Source organism: Sparus aurata, chromosome 3 (genome assembly GCF_900880675.1).
Source record: "Sparus aurata chromosome 3, fSpaAur1.1, whole genome shotgun sequence".
Taxonomy (NCBI): Eukaryota; Metazoa; Chordata; class Actinopteri; order Spariformes; family Sparidae; genus Sparus; species Sparus aurata.
The window spans coordinates 12276173-12295371 of NC_044189.1; the positions used below are offsets into that span (position 1 = coordinate 12276173).

General features: G+C 40.6%; 1 long non-coding RNA gene across 1 annotated transcript; it reads left to right on the forward strand.

The window, feature by feature from the left end:
• The first annotated feature begins 571 nt into the window (after positions 1 to 571).
• LOC115579380 (uncharacterized) lies at positions 572 to 14167 on the forward strand. Its single transcript, XR_003983638.1, has 4 exons — positions 572 to 895; positions 2648 to 2702; positions 5212 to 5442; positions 12483 to 14167. It is a non-coding gene; the product is annotated as an uncharacterized LOC115579380 (long non-coding RNA).
• The last annotated feature ends 5032 nt before the right edge of the window (positions 14168 to 19199 follow it).

Consider the following 19199-nt stretch of genomic DNA (forward strand, 5'->3'; position numbering starts at 1 on the left):
TCAGCCAATGAAGATCTTTCTCAAATTCTTCCCCAAAATGACATAGTGCTCCTTTAAAGTGACGATTCTCCTCTGTGCTGCAATCATGAATAAATGCTCATATTGGCTTTCAGTGCATTTGTGAATGGCAGTTTAGTATACTAGAGCAAAACATGGTCCCATTTAGGGGTTGGAAATGGCGAAATGTGAGACCCTGGTGAGTTAAAAATGAGCTGCGTTCCATGTGGTGATAAGTTTCATATAAAATCTGGCATTTAAGTCCATCTTATGGGGATATGTATTTTCATATTAGCTGTATAAAGTCATGCGGATGAAACACACAGTGAGTAAAAGCTCGTTGAGGACATTTGAGATATGTTTGCTGGGTGAATGAATGATGGTGCCACCATGCACTTCTGCATGCGTCTGTTGGGGGGCGTGAGAGGCGCTGCCATAGGTCCTTATTATAATTGCATCGGCCGTCTTGCATAATATCAAAAATCTCGGAGGGTGGGAACAATGTTACCTCACTGACTCACGAGGGGGTGGGCCTTGGACGGCATATATGGTTTAGGACAAATGAGATGTTAAACCATTTGGAGACAAACGGTGGAGGAGATGTAGCCAGCCAGGCGGACAGCCCCAACTCTCCTGTTTGGCGAGGGGAGGACCGGGGGCTGTGGATGTGAAGGACAGCCCTGCGAGGAAAAAAAAAAAACCCCGTTAGATTTTGAAAAAAAAAAATAGAAAGAAAAAATGGACGGGGCCGACGGGACGTCACGATGCGCCGTCGCCACAAAGCTCAATACGCCGCTCATGAACGCGCTCACTTGGCTCCCAGCATGCCGCACGTCCGGAGGGACCGCTGCCTACCAGGAGCTCAACCAAACCCGCATCTGCATCTGAGGAGGACACAGTAAGAACCGTGTTTTGTATTATGAGTGATTTTGTGGCATTTAGGGTGCGAGTTTGTACCAAAAAAAAAAAAAAAAAAAAGCTGCAGGAGCGGCGCAGCAGAGGCGAGCTCAGGCGCGTTTAGGCTGTAACACACTGTATTATGTGTTTAAGCCCATTGTGGTACAAGTGTGGAGCTACAGCCAGCTAAATCCATCCCTTATGCTCCTCCAGTGAGGCTTTAGACCAGTTTAAGGTCTGTGTGGACGGTGCGCAGCAGCAGCAGCATCCGAGATAAAGGCTGAGCATCCCCTGATGGCAGCAGAGCAGACGTGTAGTTTCACTTGTGGCTGCAGCCACTTTTGTCCGAGAGAGTTCATCCTGACGTGGTCAGATGTCAGCAGAATGAGCGCTGAGCTCAGTGGGCTGATCTGCTTCTCTCAAGGCCGTTTGACTAGTTAAGTCATCTAAATTAGTAGAATGAGGATCTGCATTCCCTTCCTTTTTGCCTATTTCACCTACACTTTGAAGAGGAGATGACTCCAGGAAAACACTAATGAGGAAGCTTTTATTTGACTTGAAGTTCTGCTTGTGTTTGGTGTCCATGAAGCAATGTTCAATTTAAATGTGAACCATTTCTGTGATGCTGACCAGAAATCAGCCACATTCTCTGTTGTGACTCTCCTAAACATTACATAAGTCCACGTTGCACCATTTCCACCAGTTCGGCTCACAAACTGGACGGACAGTGAACACTAATTGTGGATTTTAATGAAGCGTAATTACAATCTTACATTGCCACAGGCCTGTTTTCTTTTTTTTCTTTTTTTGAAGGGGGGAGTCACAGTGGCCTCGGGCAGCGCAGTGCAACCTTTCACAGCTCGGTGTTGTGTGGTGTTGTGTTGTGTTGCGCTCGGCCTGTTTCCTGTCAGCAGATTACGCACGGAAAAAGAAAAAGCATGTTTAAAAAAAAAATGAAAAGAAGCAAAGGTGATTATTGTACATGAACCCAGCAGCGTGCGGCTGCAGCCTTGGATTATACAGTACAGTAGCAGCATAGAGCTCTTACATAAGGCCCTGCTTAATCTGTGTGAGTGGAGAGTCAGAGCTCCCCTCTCATGCGTGTTTTATTTCTGTAGTGCTGAACATTTCCTGTGGCATTTGTGCTTAATTACAGTGAGTGTATTTGCGATTGAGGCGCCGAGCTGCAGCTGTTTAACTCACTCTACTTAAGGAGTTTTCTTTTGCAACAGAAAAAACAGATTCCCTTGTTGTAGTATTCGGCTTAATCGCTGAGGCCCTTGAACTCACCACGACAGGGTCCGGCCACGATGACGCACAGGCGAAAATCGTGTGCAAGTGAACATGACTCTGCATTCAGACTGAACAGGTGCACACAGGTGAAACATGTAAACCCACCTGCGAGTTGAAATGCTCGTTGGTTTAGTTGGAAAAGGGGGTCCGCTGTGAGTCTGCAGCAGCATCTCTGGTGCAGAGTCAGTGGAGCTGCAGGGGCCCAACCAACACAAACTGGACTCGCTCGGGGCTCTCTGTGACCTAGTGGGCAGATTTCCCACGCAGGGTGTTTTCCAGGGATTTTTCTCCACACACACACACACACACACACACACACACACACACACACACACACACACACACACACACACACACACACACACACGTGTGCGTCATTCAGCCTCTCTCTTGGGACGTTTATATAGGACTTCTCTCCTATCCCCAACATTAACTTTTTATCTTTTGTGTGTAATTGCAGAAACTTGCACCTGAAAGACGAAGAAATGAAGATGATGACTTCATCCGACCTCCAGGTGAATATGGATGCTCTCTCACCTTTGGTCCGCCGTGGATTTACTTAGAGCTGCGCGCGATTTAAACAGGCCTATCCTCGATGCAGGGAAAATTAGGAAAATCCATACAGTAAAACACCCAACATCCTCTCTAACACACACAGACACACACAGACACAGACACACACAGACACACACACACACACAAGCGTCCACGCAGCAGCAGCACGCTGTGTGGAACTAATTGATTACTCCTGGAAATCATTTTAAAATCCTTTCTGGATCCTTTTCTCTGTTCCGCTCACATTTTGCAGCATTTACAGCAGCCTTTTATGCTCCAGACAATCTATTAAAGCAGAACGTTTCTCACCGTGTTGCTGCCAACTTACCTCCAACGAAAAAACTACAGAGAGTTGACACCTATGACGCCTTTATTCATATTTTTTTCTGTATATTGTAGTGCGCGTCCTAAACAGCTCCGTGATGTCTCGCTGTATCGTGTGATGTAATCTGCGTTAGAGGTGTCCAAATGCATCAGACGTTAATTAAGAAAAAAACAAAACAGTTTTAATCTAGTGTATTGAAGACAAGTTGTCTCGTTACAGCCGCTCGCAGTGGAGAATTTTATCTAATTCTGCCTTAAATCAACAAAAAGCTCAAATTATATCAATTTAATAATATGTAATAAAAAAAAGAAATGGAATGAAATGAAGCATTATAATAATTATTAGTTTTTCACATTAGATTTAAGAGAATTTTAGGGAAAGCAAAATCTAAAAGCGACTTAATATAAAACGATCATTACGCCACAGTTTCACGCCACACGAAAAATCAAGTCTGATTTTTTGCATTTTCAGAAAGAAGGAAAATCCACACACACTCATTTTTTAAGCCACTTGAACACAACTGTGTTTATCCTTGTAAGCTGCAGCAACACACACACACACACACACACACACACTAGAGAAGAGAAGAAGGAAAAAAACGTTAATGTCAAACACAAAAAACATCAAAAGGCTGTAAGCTTTAAATAAATACAGTGTAAATGTTGAAACGTGTGTGTATGTGTGTGTGTGTGTCACGGCCTGCGAGCGTAAAACAGCAAAGGGACTCTACTAATGGATTTTATTTGGCGAAAATCCAAAGCCAGTGCGCAAGGAGACGTTTTCAGGAAGCAGCCGTGATATAAAATACAAACTGTAAAGCATGCAGCAGCTGTGTGTTGTCCTGTAATATATTTATCTGTGAACAACCTGCAGCTCTTCAACTGTTTGTGAGAAGAAATGGTCCATTTTCACGATGCTGTAAGAAACAACGTCCTCTTCATAGTGGCCTGTGTGTGTGTGTGTTAATTAGGCATCACACCTCGCTGCAAAAGCACTAATTGAAAGCCGGCGATGCCTGTGACGTCACTCGCTTCTCTTATCACTCTCTCGCCAGACTCCGTTCAAAAAATTTTTTTTTTTAAAAATGGCACTTTAAGGGAAACGTTAAATAGAGGAAAGCCTCTTTTACTGTATGTAAAATTTTGGGCACACACACCAGTGTAGTTGGTTGTGTGTCTAAATAACGTAGTTTTAAAAAATATAATTGTGTATTATAGATATGTTCAAGTATAGGTTAAATAAATACCTTAAATATTCAAAATAGTGCAAGTATCTCGCTGAAGTATCTTCTAATACATTAATTGAACGTGCAGCAGAGATGGCAGGGTCTGAAAATATTGCTCAATACTATAAATTAGATTATTATCCACATTGTTACCACATATGTATAGATTAATTTATATAGATGCCCTAATGTAATCAGCTTAACTGCAGCACTCACACATTCAATCTCTTGAGCTTCAGTGACAAGGTATTTTTTCCATGTTTAGGGAATATTTAAGTTTAATTTGAATTGTATTCGAATAATGCTCAGCAGTCTTTGAACGCTTGCCAGTGCAGTTAAAATAAAAGCAGACTTGTCTTTAAAATAGACTGAATACCGTTTATATACCTTTATATAGTGCTTGAGTATTTACCCCTGCTGTAAAATCAATGCATGTGTTCAATTTTCAGGAGCTTTCCCATTTGCATTCAGCTCTAATATTTTCTTCACAGCAGTATTTGTGTAAATGATTCCCCTAAGTGCTATTTTATCTGCGGCTTCTGGAGCCCCCTCATAAAGATCTTTATTGTTGTTGTCTTTAGTTCACTGGATAGTCGGCTATAATGCGTTGTTTCAAATTCCTATAAGGACCCATTCACATTTCAGTCATATAAAAAAAAGACACTTAATAGCTTGGAAAATGTGTTTTCCCAGCAGTATCCCCTGTGAATCTTTAGTCATGCTTGTTTTTTCATCTCATTTCACTGAGGCGTTTTTAACACTATGCGATAAATCATCTGCACTAACACTCCAGATTTATGACTTTTAATGTCATTATTTCCACCTCTGGAATAATGTGAAAAAACCCACAGTGAATTAAGCTTTGTTTGGGTGAATTAGCCCTTTAAGCATTTTTCCTTGTCATCATTTGCCCTCACAGGTGCGTCCGACGTTGTGCGTCGTTGAGAGCTGCGTCCGCAGGCCTGAGGGGTTGTCTGTTATCTTTGGTTATCTAGCTGTATGAGTGACGTACATTCTTCATAAAGCTAGATAACCGAAAGTAACAAGAATCCCATTACACGCCTGCACGGAGGAAGAAAGCTAAATAAAATGAACTAGCGCCAGCAGCAGAGAGGAGTGGGCTCGGACGATGCCAGCTGATGACGTGAAGGTATGAAGCTGTGTTACATAAGGAGGGGAGGGGGCTCTCATAGAGGAGCTAATGAGCAGCAGGCAACACAGATAATCAAGCGCTTCTATTCTCACAAAACACATCAAATCTGCTTGTTGTACATGCAGTTATACTGATGTGGTGAGGTTTAGTTTTGTGTGTGAATATTTCCTCACACAGACTTATTTCAAATCAGTGGTATACAGGGTTGCAAAGGTATGAAAGATTAAGAGATATCACTGTTTTACAGTATTACGATGCACGTGGACACAATTATCATTATTATCAGATACAATGACTCTCAAAAGATTGCAAACTGAAGGGTTTTATTGTTTTAACAAGCACTTTGTCATAATTTTACTAAATACATACCCACCGGCACGAACCTTGAGGTAACAATTTCTATGAATCCCATGTCTAAAATGTGTTATATCAATACAAATATACTTATAACGTGTCTATATCACTGCATCATCATAGTTATAAGCACTCATGAATATTTATTAGCGTTACAGCAGTAATCACAAGTCATTACCACTCCAATGTCTGTGATGGATTATAGACATTTTATAATCCATTCATTGTATGTTAGTATACGTTACAAAGTATATTTTTTATCGCGATTTTTAAACTGTTCTTTTTCCCCATACTTCAACAATGACCTCTCACAGTAACTTATAACCAGCTTGTAATGTTTAATATCTGCCTTAAATACGGGAATGTCATTACTTTACTGAAAGCACCCAATGGCCACTTACAGTAACTTAAAATGACATTATAATGCATTGTAATAGTTATTATAATGGCTCACAACTATAAGATCGTTAATACACTATAATTCTTACAAAAATAGTGAGTGAATAGCATTTATAAAGTACTGATACTTGACCTTATAAGTCAAGTATAAAATGCTTTACAATGTGCACTATGAATATAATTATACAGCACTATAGGTGCATTTTAACCACATTGGAAGTATGTTCCTAATGTGTTATAAGGCATTACAGACATGGACAATACACACGATAGATGAGCAAATGTACACAGTACAATAACTGTCAGTTTTCATTTCACCGTATACTTTGAAAACCGGTGTATCGGTACAGCATTGGTGGTATAGCACAAACTCTTTGTCCACAAGCCGACGAAGGCGGAAACATAAAAGTTCCAAATTTTAGTTGTATCACTGATTTGCAAAACGACAAACACAGCTAATAATAAAATGTACAGCTGCTACTATTTGTGCAAACAAAAAAGTATTTTCATCTCTTAAAACACAGAATTTACAGGAGTCACCTTATCATGTCCACTTGGTAACAGATTTTGGAGTCATTGTGATGCCTCCACCTCTTCGAATAAATCAGCCATTTTCTCTCCATAAATTACCTCCCATTGTTTTACTAGTGTGGAATTAATCCTTCAGTATTCTGTCCAAACATCGAGCTTCAGGAGGAAATGCATCAAATTGACAAAAGTGCAATCAATCACTGCAGGGATGCAAAGCGGAAAGAACATAAACGGCAGGACAAGCATTGCTGACTTCAACCCAAAAATGTGTCCCCACGGTTTTTAATCTGCTTAAACTAAACTGTGTAGCCAAAAGTAGACACTAAAGGTTGAGTCAAGTGTCATGTGTGAGGAGGACACAAAACTGGCAAGTGTGCCATTGACAAACATTTTTTCCATGTTCTTACGTGGCAAATCCCACCCATTGATAACTAGAAGTTGTGAAATGATGCTCTAATACTGCTTTATACTCAGTAGAAGAGGATTACTTTCTGTGCCTCGGAGATTTAAAGCCTTGAATCCAGTCTGTAATTTTTTAAGATGAGTGGCCTCTCCAAGCGATCACAAATCAAATCAAATCAGGTTTCCTGTGAGGATGCTGACACTGATACAGACTGATTTGTTTTTAAAGATTTAAGACTTTCGTGCCCTGAAAATCCCAGACCTTTCCCTTTTGTCACCGGCCTCTTTTTCTCCCTTCCTCCCTCTCTTTTCTGAAACACAATACACAACCATACATGCACAAACACATCACGCACGCCCGAGAATTTCTTTGTCTAATTGCACTTCGTTCCGGCCCTAATCTGATTCTAATTAGACTTTTTTTTGTCTTTTCATTAATGCAAGATAATTGGCTAAATTCTGGTTTTAGCACAGTTTTCTCTCCTGGATCCTTTTTTAAGGAGGGAGATCTGTTTGTTGTTGTTAGATAAGGTGTGAACTACATTGAAAAAATGGAGCTGCCGCCTTTTACATTCAGACACCTGCTAACGGTAACTCCACATACTGGTTATTTCTAAAAATGTGCACAAGTATTTTAGCCAGTTAGATACCAAATTTAATAACCAGGCAAGAGACACAACCATCTCCTCTATTTTTGGTGAGTTTAAGGGTTTCGGATGATTCATAGAGGATGATAATGCAGGTGCTTCATGCAGAAGCTGTGCTGGTGAGAGAGGTGAATCAAAACAAAGAACACCTTGAGAGGCAATTAGCAGCACTTTGCCCTCATATAGTGTCTCCCTCCAGTTGATGTTCTTCTGCGGTAGATTTTGCTGCTTTTCCATACAGACTTTGTCACAAACAAGGGCGACAGTGTGGCGTCAGCAAGACAGCGAGGGAAAATGACGCGCGTCAATCCCTTGTGTTATTTTTAGTGAAACTTTGTCGTGTATGAGCACAATCTAGGAACTTAAAATCTGCAAAATTAAGACGCAAACGTGTTTTCATCTGGAAAAATCACTTAACATCTTTGAAAATAAGGCTGTGAGGTTGTTTTTTTTACACAGACCTGATCTTAAAACTTTTAAATACCGCTCCCTTTTTCATGTGCCTGTTTATACAGTACCAGTGCCCGCAGCTAATTAAGATTTATCCAGCTCTTTATGTTTTTAAACCTTAATTTCTGACGACAAATAATAGTTTTTTTTTTCGTTGACGTGTTCAGGCCAAAGTGTCACTACTTTCCCCTACATGCACACTTCCAAATCATCCTTCTTTCCTTTTCTCTGCTTTTTCCCCCTCATTCATTTAATTTTATTCTTTTCGTTTTTTCCCAGCTTGGATTCTCAGATGGCTGGTTCTGATTTGTATGCATTTGCATAATGAATGTCATTTGCATGCTCAGGGGCAGACCATACCATGAGAACGGCTGTGTTGGTTGTTTGTGTGTGTGTGTGTGTGTGTGTGTGTGTGTGTGTGTGTGTGTTCATGCATGGGCACATGTGTGTTTGGATGTGTGCGGCGTATATTAAGCACATGTAAATTACACGTTTTTTTGTTTTTTTTTACACAAACAGACCATCACAGGGTGTTGTGTTTCGCGCCCACACTGTACAAACACTTTGTTCTTCCTCTCTGACATGTGAGTTGGTGTGTGTGTGAGTGTTTCTTTGTGTGTCCATGTGTGGGAGAATTCCTCCTCTATGTGTGGCGCATGTAGGGCAGCAATCTGACGATTATGCCTCTTTCTGTCTCTCCGCCTACCCCCCTCCACACCCCACCCGTGTTGGTAACCGTTCAGCAATGTACCGACTAGAAGAATGAAAATAAGAATCTCCCTCCTCAATCCCATAATCCTCCTCTCCTCCGACCCCTCCCTTGCCAGTTTGTCCTCCTCTCCCACACGGCAAGTCACAGTCCTGCCACCATCTTAGGTGTTAAGACTGGCACAAAATGGCAGCTGCAAAAAGGGGAATGTGGATAGCCAGCGCTGCACCTTCCCCCCACTTTATGTTGGCGCCCTCCATCCTTTCCGCGCCATTGGTTGCCTCAAGACAGTGTTAATTACTGCCAGTGTGTTAATTGTAGAGATCGCCCCAAGAGACATGCGGGGAAGGGATGAGATAGGAGGAAACCGTAGAGCCGGTGGCTTTTTCAGTGTCGGCAAGCTGGCATTTTTAAGGGCAGCTGCGGTTCCTGCGTCGCTTTCGTCGTGCCCGTAGTCCCTCTGCAGACGCCGTCGACGATCGACCATTTTGCGGTTTTCCACACACGCTCTGAAAATATTCCTTTTCGCCTGCTCGTTTTTTCTGGAACGTTAATTAGATTATTCTGAGGGTTTTCGATAACAAAGAGTTGCTTTAACTGGCATTATTTCATGTGCATGTGGAGCATTCACACAATATTTACGCTGCAGGCGCGTACAGACAGCTTCGTTTGATGATGTGAAGAAAAAAAAAAGAAAAAAAAAACACCTACACGCTCCCTGACACCCACAAGGAGCCGTAATTAGCAACACAGTGGTCTTCATAAATCTCTGCTTGTTAGCACATTTAGTTTTCTCACATGTGCAATAGAAGAAATGTTGCCTTATGGATAATTTAACACAGGATCATTAACTTTTACTGATTTCTGGATTGGAGGAATGTCTGAAGTTAGGGATTGTCTAAAAAAAATTATCAAATAATCGTCTTGATGAAGGAAATATGTAGCAGAGTAAATTATTTATCAATAATCTCATGTCTGGATTTAAGAAATGTCAAAAAGTTTGAGATTTTACTGGAAATAACAATTAAATAACCTCCCTAATTTGTTGCTGTAGGAGGAAATTCTACAGGTCAAACTTATTTTAATAACTTAAGCTTTACGGTGTATTTTTGATGTTTCACAAGCCAACAGATTAGATAAATGTCTGTTGTAAACAGCTACATTTCAGGTTTTAACTGTAAATAACTTAAATTAATATACATTTAGTTCCGATTCTGTTGCTGTTGGATGAAAACCACCATGCTAACTTTTCTGGCCCTGCTATTAACCCTAACATTTTTAAAGGGTTTTACAAGCCTGAGAAATGCAGTCCTTCAGCTGGTGTGAAAATATTAAGATCACCCTGATTTGGATTTAGGAGGTTTTTATACAACATTTGAAGACCAGCCAACCACAGGGATTAGGTAATGAGTGACTCCTCCACCTATGTGGTAAGGGAGGAAACAGTGTAGTGACTGAGAAAGGCTGGACGGAGGAAGGAGGAGCGGGGGGCAGACAGACGAGGAGAGGGGTCCCTGCGACAGTGAGATCTCAATAGTGAGAGGCCTTCTTTGTGTTTTCTGTGTGAGGTTTATTTTGGGGGGTGCAGGGGGCTCTAAGAAAGGAGGGGAAGAGAAGAGGGTGGGGATCCTATCCTGGGCCCTCAGACAAGCGGCACATTGTCCTCCCCAATGTGTGGCGGCACTTGTGGCATAACGCCATTATTTAGGCCAGTGGAGGGAACGGGGGTCTGGAGACCAGCTTAACCAAAACTCCAATTAGACCCGGATCGTCCTGATTAATGGACGAGGGAGATTGGTAAACAATGCCGGCCATTGTTAACCTAACCCCCCTTCTCTCTCACACACAAATGCACACACACACACACATACAAACCCCTACCCCACTGGTTTCTTTCACACAGCAGACCCTCCATCCTCACACACACGCAATCACACACACACACACACACACACACACACACACACACAATTTGTCCGTCATGCCAGTGCTCAAAGGCCTGCCATTAGCATGCTGCTCTTGTTTTTTAGTTTTTCGCAACCTCAATGTAAAGTTTGTGTCAATCCTCACATGCAAATAGGCTTACATGTGAATTATTAATCTCCTTATACACAAATGTATTCAGTTTAATTGATTGTTCACACAACAATGTAAAGTTCATGGCAAAAAGTTCACATTTCGCAAACAAAACAATGACAATTTTTTTTGAATTCTTGAAGATTTTGCTAATATATTGAACATTAACATAAAACATGAGTGTAAATGTAACACTTTTATAAGTTGTACATGGAGTAAACTGAGGCGTCTTTCTTCAAAAGCGGTGGCGGGCGCTCGTATGTTAATCGCGCACCATGCGATGCTCGGCTCTGCATTTCAATACGTCCTACTTTATTGTTTTTTTTAAGCATATGCGCTGAATAATTAGCCACCACATAGTCCAATCAGGGGCATGCCAATGTGGGGTTGCCATGGCGACCCCATCAGTTCGTACCCCCAGCCCCCACTTACCCACCCTCATCTACCACCACCACCACCTCCTCCTCCTCCTCCTCCTCCTGCTGCTGCTGCCTGGCTGCAAACAGGACGGAGAAAAATAAAGCGTGGGAAAAAACACTTTGGTGGCTCAGACAATGATAGTGGGGGTGAGGAGGAGGGAGGAGGAGGAGGAGGAGGAGGAGAGAGGAGGAGAAGGAGAGGAGATGTTGGTGATTGGGAGAGCAGCTTGTGTCTAGACTGGCAAATACAGACATGGCTGTTTTAGGAGTTTTGGGGGAATTGTTGTTGGTACATTTTACCCCGTGTGTGTCTCGGTTGTTTGTGCAGTTGAGAGTTTGGTTCTTCTGTTATTAGTGTGCCATCTATGGGCAGCGAATGGGAGCTTACAGTGAAGTGTTAAAAAAGGCCACTCGGAAAGGCGAGTAACGTCGAGACAAAATTTTGCCATGAATGTTCGAGTCCGTGCACATGATCCTTTACTCAAAAATCCGGCTACAATCCTTCCGCAAATATAACATCTTTAACAGCTTTGGTAACACTTCGTAAGAACCGTCATTAATACAAGGAAAATGTACAGTTACTTAAACTTAAATCAATAGTTTCCAAACATTCAAATGCTTTAAAAACCATCTATGTACAAGAATCAGGAAGCTTTGTCCAAAATGGCGCAACCCCCCCCCCCCCCCCCCCACCACCAAGTAATATAGGATATGTGTGTGATGTGTTGGGTAATTAATTGCATATGTAGATGCTGTTCTTCGGAGGCTTATTTAACCGAGATGGTCCCCTGGGATCTATATCTTTTTAGTTGTCTCCGCTCCTATAATGTAAATGCAGTGAAGTTGAACACAGTAGAATCAGAGCAACTAGGGAATTGTTGGGATTTGAGCCAACTGGTTCACCAACATCATTTGAATAAATTATCAAAAATGCACAAACACACACACAGTCTTTCTGCTCCACATACTGTACATGCATTATCAGTATCAGGACATCTTGTGGCTTATTAACGGGCTGTTTTTGACCTCTCCTCTGTCTCTTCTTTTAAGGTCTGTGATCCGTCTGGAGTTGGGAATCACCTGATTTTTGCCCCTCAGCTCTTTGGACTGTGAGTCACACAGGACTACGTCATTTACTGCTAATATACTGGTGGAAATGCAGAGATTCTTGGAAAGCAGCTGTCTCCAACAACCTGACAGTGGACAGAGTTAAAACTGTCAGTGGATACAGGAGTCAGTGTTTGCTGCTGCTGCGACAGAACATCGTGGTGACAAAGAAGCAAACCAGAAGACTTTGACACAAGTGGACAAACTGACATTTGACCGTCACGAGGCTGAAACTGTGAGAGTAAAGGACTTCTAAGTGGATCTGTGTGTGTGTGTGTGTGTGTGTGGTACACTGTGTTCTTGGGAGCTGCTCTGCACAGCTGTTCAGGAAACATCTGCACTAGATTTTCATGTAGGTCAGAGATTAGATCACTCGATCTTGATCTCTCTCTCTCTCTCATACACACACACACTCATACACACACACACACACACACACACACACACACACACACACACACACACACACACACACAATCTAACAAATTGTTAAATGATGTTCCTTTTTTTTTTTTTCATTATTAGTTTAGTTCACTAGTTTAACAATTGATGCTCTTAAATCGTTGATTTTTTAAATGTATTTTTGCATGTTCATTTATCTTTTCTTCTCACTTATCTTTTAAATCCTAGCGAATTAGCGATTACATTTATGTATTTGTCTCACGTTAAACTTTAGATGTTTCAGTTGAGTTGTTGACAATCTGTGTGACTGGATTACTTGAATGACTTGAAATTATTTTTGTGGCGCAGTGTCAAAAATGTTGATCCATCAACTATGAGTTTCAAATGAATCCACAATTTACCATCTCATAACTGTATATGAGAGTACATTCCTATTTAACGGCAGTATAACCTTTGTTAATACATGATTTACAGTATAAAATGATTTGGTGGTTTAAATAAGGTCTTATTCAAAAGCCACTAATCGCTACATAACATTTTTTACTCTGTGTATAATACCTTGAGATGGGGGCATAATTTCATTGCAACTAGTAATCATTTTTATTCAATTTTATTTAGATTTTTAGCATATGTCTAATCAAGAGTTTTGTGCAATTATAACTACAGTATATTAACTTTTTATCTATGCAAAAGAAATGAGTGACAATTTTTGTTATGTTTGCACTATTTGTATGAGTGTTTGCACGTCAGCAGCTAATGTACAGGTTTGTCTGAGAGGAATGTGGTGAATGCTGATGTTTAATGAATATGCATGATATGAGCAGAGGTGCAATGTGTGTGTATTGCTGTTGTTAAAGTGTGTTTTTTTATGTTTTATTTGACAATCAGTCAGATACAAAAATCTGGATTTATTCCACAACCCCATATTTTAATTCCACATTTTGTTTGTTGAATCATATCCTCTGACAGTTTATTATGAATACTCGAATGCACTGAATGAGTTATGTTTTGATCTAATGCTGGAGAACTTGCAGATATGTGCAATACTATTTTAGAGGGAGTCATGTAACTGATTTTCACATAATGCACTATGATCTTCTGTTTCAGGAGTCTTATAAGCTTGATTTGCACAAGAGCTGCTGTTAATGCGCTCGACATTTGTTGTACTATGCAACTGTTTCAACTGCAGTTAATCAATAAAAGTACTAATGTTTACAGTGAGACAATTACTGTCTATGTCTGTGTTTGTGTGTTTAAAAGCACTGTATCTTTGAAACAAATCAAATAATCATTATTTCACAAATTACATCCGTATTTACAAAACAGCGCCATGTTTCTTCTTCTTCTACATCGTCAACATAAAATGAAAAGAAATCATTTTGACCATTTCGCCACAGTTAGCTGAGCTCATAGTTTCCTTTAAAAACTAAGACCTATGTGTGTACATGTAAAAGTACAGATTATATATTGAGCCCTACACAATATATACTTATTTATCTAGTCTACGAAACATGTAAATATTCACAAAAATAGAAAGAAATAATATAATTAAAACTCCTAGTGGCACATAACACAAACAAAAACAAACAGTGGAGCTTTGTTTATAGAAAGAACTTAAAGGAAGTTCTTTACAGTGTGATGTGGATTCAGTCCTTGCATGCTCTACTTCACGGGGCACTTGTGCTCTAAAATAGTTTGCTTCCCGTTTTCCACTCTGAAAAGATCAGGTCAGTTACAACACTTTCTCACAGAGCTGCTCATCGTGGCTCACTGCCTTGCTCGATGGCACACCAGTGACTGTTGAAAACGCAATCTACTCTATTACTTCACTGCCCAGCTGTTCCCAGCAGGACTCACGCTATACAACTGACTCCAATATTCACTCACAGCTTTAATTTAAAGTCATTTTCTAAACCAGCGTTGTCTGTCAAAGAGGATGTATTTCTGTTTCCAGTAATCAGACGTGTATTTGATCCTCTTTTTGCCTCTCTAGTTCTAAGATGACTGGGAGACGCACAAGAATTTCCGTGTACCTGTACTGACCTGTACCTGTGCAAATGGCCAAAAAAATCTAATCTAATCTATATTCAATGATTATTGTGTGATATAACTTTGAGAAACTGCCTGAAATTGAGTAGGAATTTAAAGATGGCGTTACCAAATTAACGAACTGCACGGTTAGTTAATTAAACAAAGAAATTTATATGGATATTCTTAATCTATTCATTGTTGAAGTCATTTCTCGAGCAAAAATGTCAAACATTTGCAGGTTAGATGTCATTTATGATTGATCCAAAGAATCTTTACAGTTTGTTTACAAAAAAAAACCTAAAGACATAATTTTTTGGCTAATTTTTCATATTTCCTTGGCATTTCACAGTCTGAATGATTATCGATTCATCATTAAAATCAGCAGATAAATTGATGATGAAAATAACTGATAGTTGCAGGCCTATTTTTGGATTAACATGTTCTGTAAATTGTTGATCAGTTATTGGAGTATGAGCAGGTTTCATTGGGTTTCATTACCTGTTTTTGAATTCAGGATCATGACACAGTTGTTGAAAAATGAAAGTAAATTAAGAGGACAGACACAAGAAAAGTCTGGAGCTGGAAACGCTCCAGTAGTGAACACGGAACAAGACCCTCATCTGCAAGATCACTGATCAATGTTTACACGCGCTGTACACTTGCACAGGAGTCACATCTGGATGATGTATTGCGCGTCTGGGACAGCGTGGCACAGCTGCTCGGAAGGAGATGCATGCAGGCCAGTGGATTCAGCTGCTGCGCGCACAGTCGGGAACATCTGGAGGGACGAGCTCCACGCTCAGCTCACAAACACGGTAGGGCCAAAGGTCTCATCGAGGAGAAAGGTTTGCGCTTTTGTTTCATGCATAATACCACAGATATGAATCACTCACTCTAAGTGGTTTCATTGAAGGGAATGTAATGCACAACTCTCCTCTGAATCACTACACGGGGCAGAAATTTCAGACATAACATAACATAACATTTCAGAGCCTGTACTTTTACTTGAGTCAAGAAGTTGAAGCCGTACTTCTACTTTTACCAGCCTTTTTTCACACTAGGTTCTGTCCTTCTACTTGAGAACAGAATGTGTGTACTACCTCTGAATGTCACCTAAAATCAAAACGTGTTTTTTCTGTGCAACTATAATGCTTTCACTGAGCCTGAATATTATGTTTTGCCAGTTTTCTCTCTATTTTGTAATCTGCCCTTCTTGTTTTCATGTCTGCGGTCCGTTTTAAATAATCCAGTAACGTGGCATTGCAGTAAAAGTGTGCCCAACTAACCTCCTGTACCCCTGTACAAATAACAGTTAAATAAATACAAATGAACAATGTTGCATCGCTGCATGTGGACACTGGCAGCAGATCTGATTAAAAAAAAAAGACCTGGCAGACGTCCCAGTGTGAAAAACACACAGTGCTGGTATCAGCTGCACAAATTATACAGTATATTGTCTGTTACAGGAGCCTAATTACAGACCGATCAAGACCATGTGTAGATTTAGTCCATTTCTGACAAGATAAAAACACTTTTCTCAGTTCACGTCAGGGTATTATTTCTGGAGACTAAAAATGCAAAAATTTAGGCCACCAAAACCTTAATTCAAAGACAGTGTATTAAAAAAGAGAAAAATCCCTTTAATACTGCAAGCATAAGTCACTGCCCAGATCTAGTAAATATGATAATTTGTATTGTTTCACTAAATGTGAGCCATAAATCCTGAATGAATGAGAGAAGGGCCATATGACAGGTAGGCCCCGTGCTGCAGTCAGCGTTGCAGACCGGCCTCCAGACAGCAGGAAAGTTACGAGAACCGTCTGATTATAATGGAATCAATAACAAAACAAAAGCTCATGTCTGGGAGGAAAATCGTGGGAAGTGCCGCGGAGGGCCTGATTAGCATTCTCTATTGCGAGTCCCCGTGGGCCGTCTCCTGGAGCCCCCCAACCCAGAAGTGAAGAATGGCTGCGAGGGAGGGGGGGGGGGGGGAGAGAGATGGAAGAGAGGTTGCGGAGGGCCAGACGGGGGATGCGGAAAGTCAAGGAAGACAGCTTCACAAAGACGGGCACGGTGCTGAGGGTGAGGAGGAAGGGGGGAGAGGACGGGGGAGGTGCTGGAGGGCTCGAGGCTGCCACCGTGAAATCAGGCAGTGTGAGGGAACTGGGTTCAAGTTCAACGGCAAAGCCCTCGACTGAATGACGAGGTGATGAAGACAAAATGAATCCTGTCTGACTTCAACTGTGTCTATGTTAACTCCCCCCGCCTCTGTCTCAGTCTACCTGTTACATGGAAACTCAAAGGCGACAAACCCAACACGAGACGGGATAAAACAGATGTTTTCTGTCCATTTCTCCATTACAAAAGAAGTAAAAGTGGTCACAAAAAGCAAATGTCCCTCATCTTTAATCTCTCAATGTGAAGTTTTACATTTAGCCAACAGTGTACTGAGATTTAGATTCACACTAGTGACACAAAAACGGGGCTGCAACTATTTTCATTGAGATCACTTTCTCAGTTATTAATTAGAAAATGTCCAATGTTTCCTAAAGTCTAGGTTATTGGCAATGTTTGGTATTTTTGACAGGGAATATACTAAAAACTTAAATATAAAAGAGCTCATCTACTGCGATACACTACAGCAATTATAAAGAAAATACTTCAACATCTTAAACTTCACTACATTTATCTGGCATGTATGGAGATGTAACCTGTTAAGAGTCATTGTCACTGAATGTGCAGGAATTAGGGCAGCAGTGATCCTAAATACAGATCATTTTTTGCACTACATTTCTGTCAAGTACTAAAAGTTGGCATCAAATGTTTTTTTTCTGCTCTTTCACTCTAAGTAACTAGGATGGGCGCATACAACAGTACTCTTTTATACTCACTTTTTTTTTTTTTATCAAGCTTCATACATTATTCCCAGAGAAACACTGAATATGCCCGATCTCTGAATGTTACGGGTAGTGAGAATGAATTCCTGGAACCGTCTCTTCATCTGGCTTTACACGGAAAGTTGATTGGGTTTATTCTGTGACTAAACTCACGCTCCATCCAAGCTTTGGGAAAATCTGTTGAGTAATTTTTGCGTAATCCTGCTGACAAACCAACAAGTTGAGCCCACTGAGTTTAAGAGATATAATCTTAAACAAAAGGTCAAAGATTAAGGAAGTCCAAAAACATATAATAACATTGTCCATGAGTAATAATCAGTTTTGGGACATTTCCTCCAGAATGAGAATGTTTACTTTTGATTCTTTTGCCTACCTACATTTACCTAATTTAGACTTTAAATTAGTTTTTCTACATTGTGGCGTTGGTACTTAACTTAAATAAACCGATCTCAGTACTTCTTCTACCTCTGACTTTCTGTCTCAGTAAGAATTAATTGTATTAGATGAGGAGGGTGTGACTCTGTGAAAACGAACCAGCGGGGTGTCACAGGTGTCTTTATGAGAAATCCCACAGGCCTGCGAGGACACAGAACGGCAATCAAAGGGGTCGGGGGTCAAGCTGCTTGTGGATTTAAAGGCCATCGCTGAGGGTCACACAGACCAGCCTCCTCCACACACACACACACAGTCAAACAGTCGACTGTGTGTAGCGAGGTGGTGAATTAGGGAGGAAGTGACCATTGTCCGCCTGCCCCGAGGTCAAATCTCTTCATGTCACACTTCATTTCTGACCTTTAACAGACCGAGGAGGAGCATAATTTATTCAGTGTTGAGATGTTTGTTTTCACATTATGTGACCTTCATATAGACGGCATGGACTGTACATTATATAGATAAAGACCAGAATCAGGAGCATGTTATCTATTTAGTGTGGAAGATTGAAGCCATTTCCTTAATTTCTTCACAAGTATTTACAGAGAAATTGACTAACGTTGCGACTTTTAAGGAAAGAAATCTGAGCATTTTATGGCTAGAAATGTTTACATAGGTTTTGATAATTAAAAGCTTTTCATGCCATATATTTGTGTTTACACTGCAGTACATTCAAGATGACGGAGAGTATCGCATGCAGTGTCGAAAAAACATACATTTGGTTAAGTACCAATACCAAGAGATACTTCAAGATTAATTCATTTTTTTGTTCTACAGCCTTCTTAAGCCCTCGTTCTTCATTTAACAACAGGAGTAAATGATGAATGTAGTTTAAACACAAACCTAAATAAAATGCAGTGTAACCACATTCAATCACAAATAAGATGAAAGGTTTCAC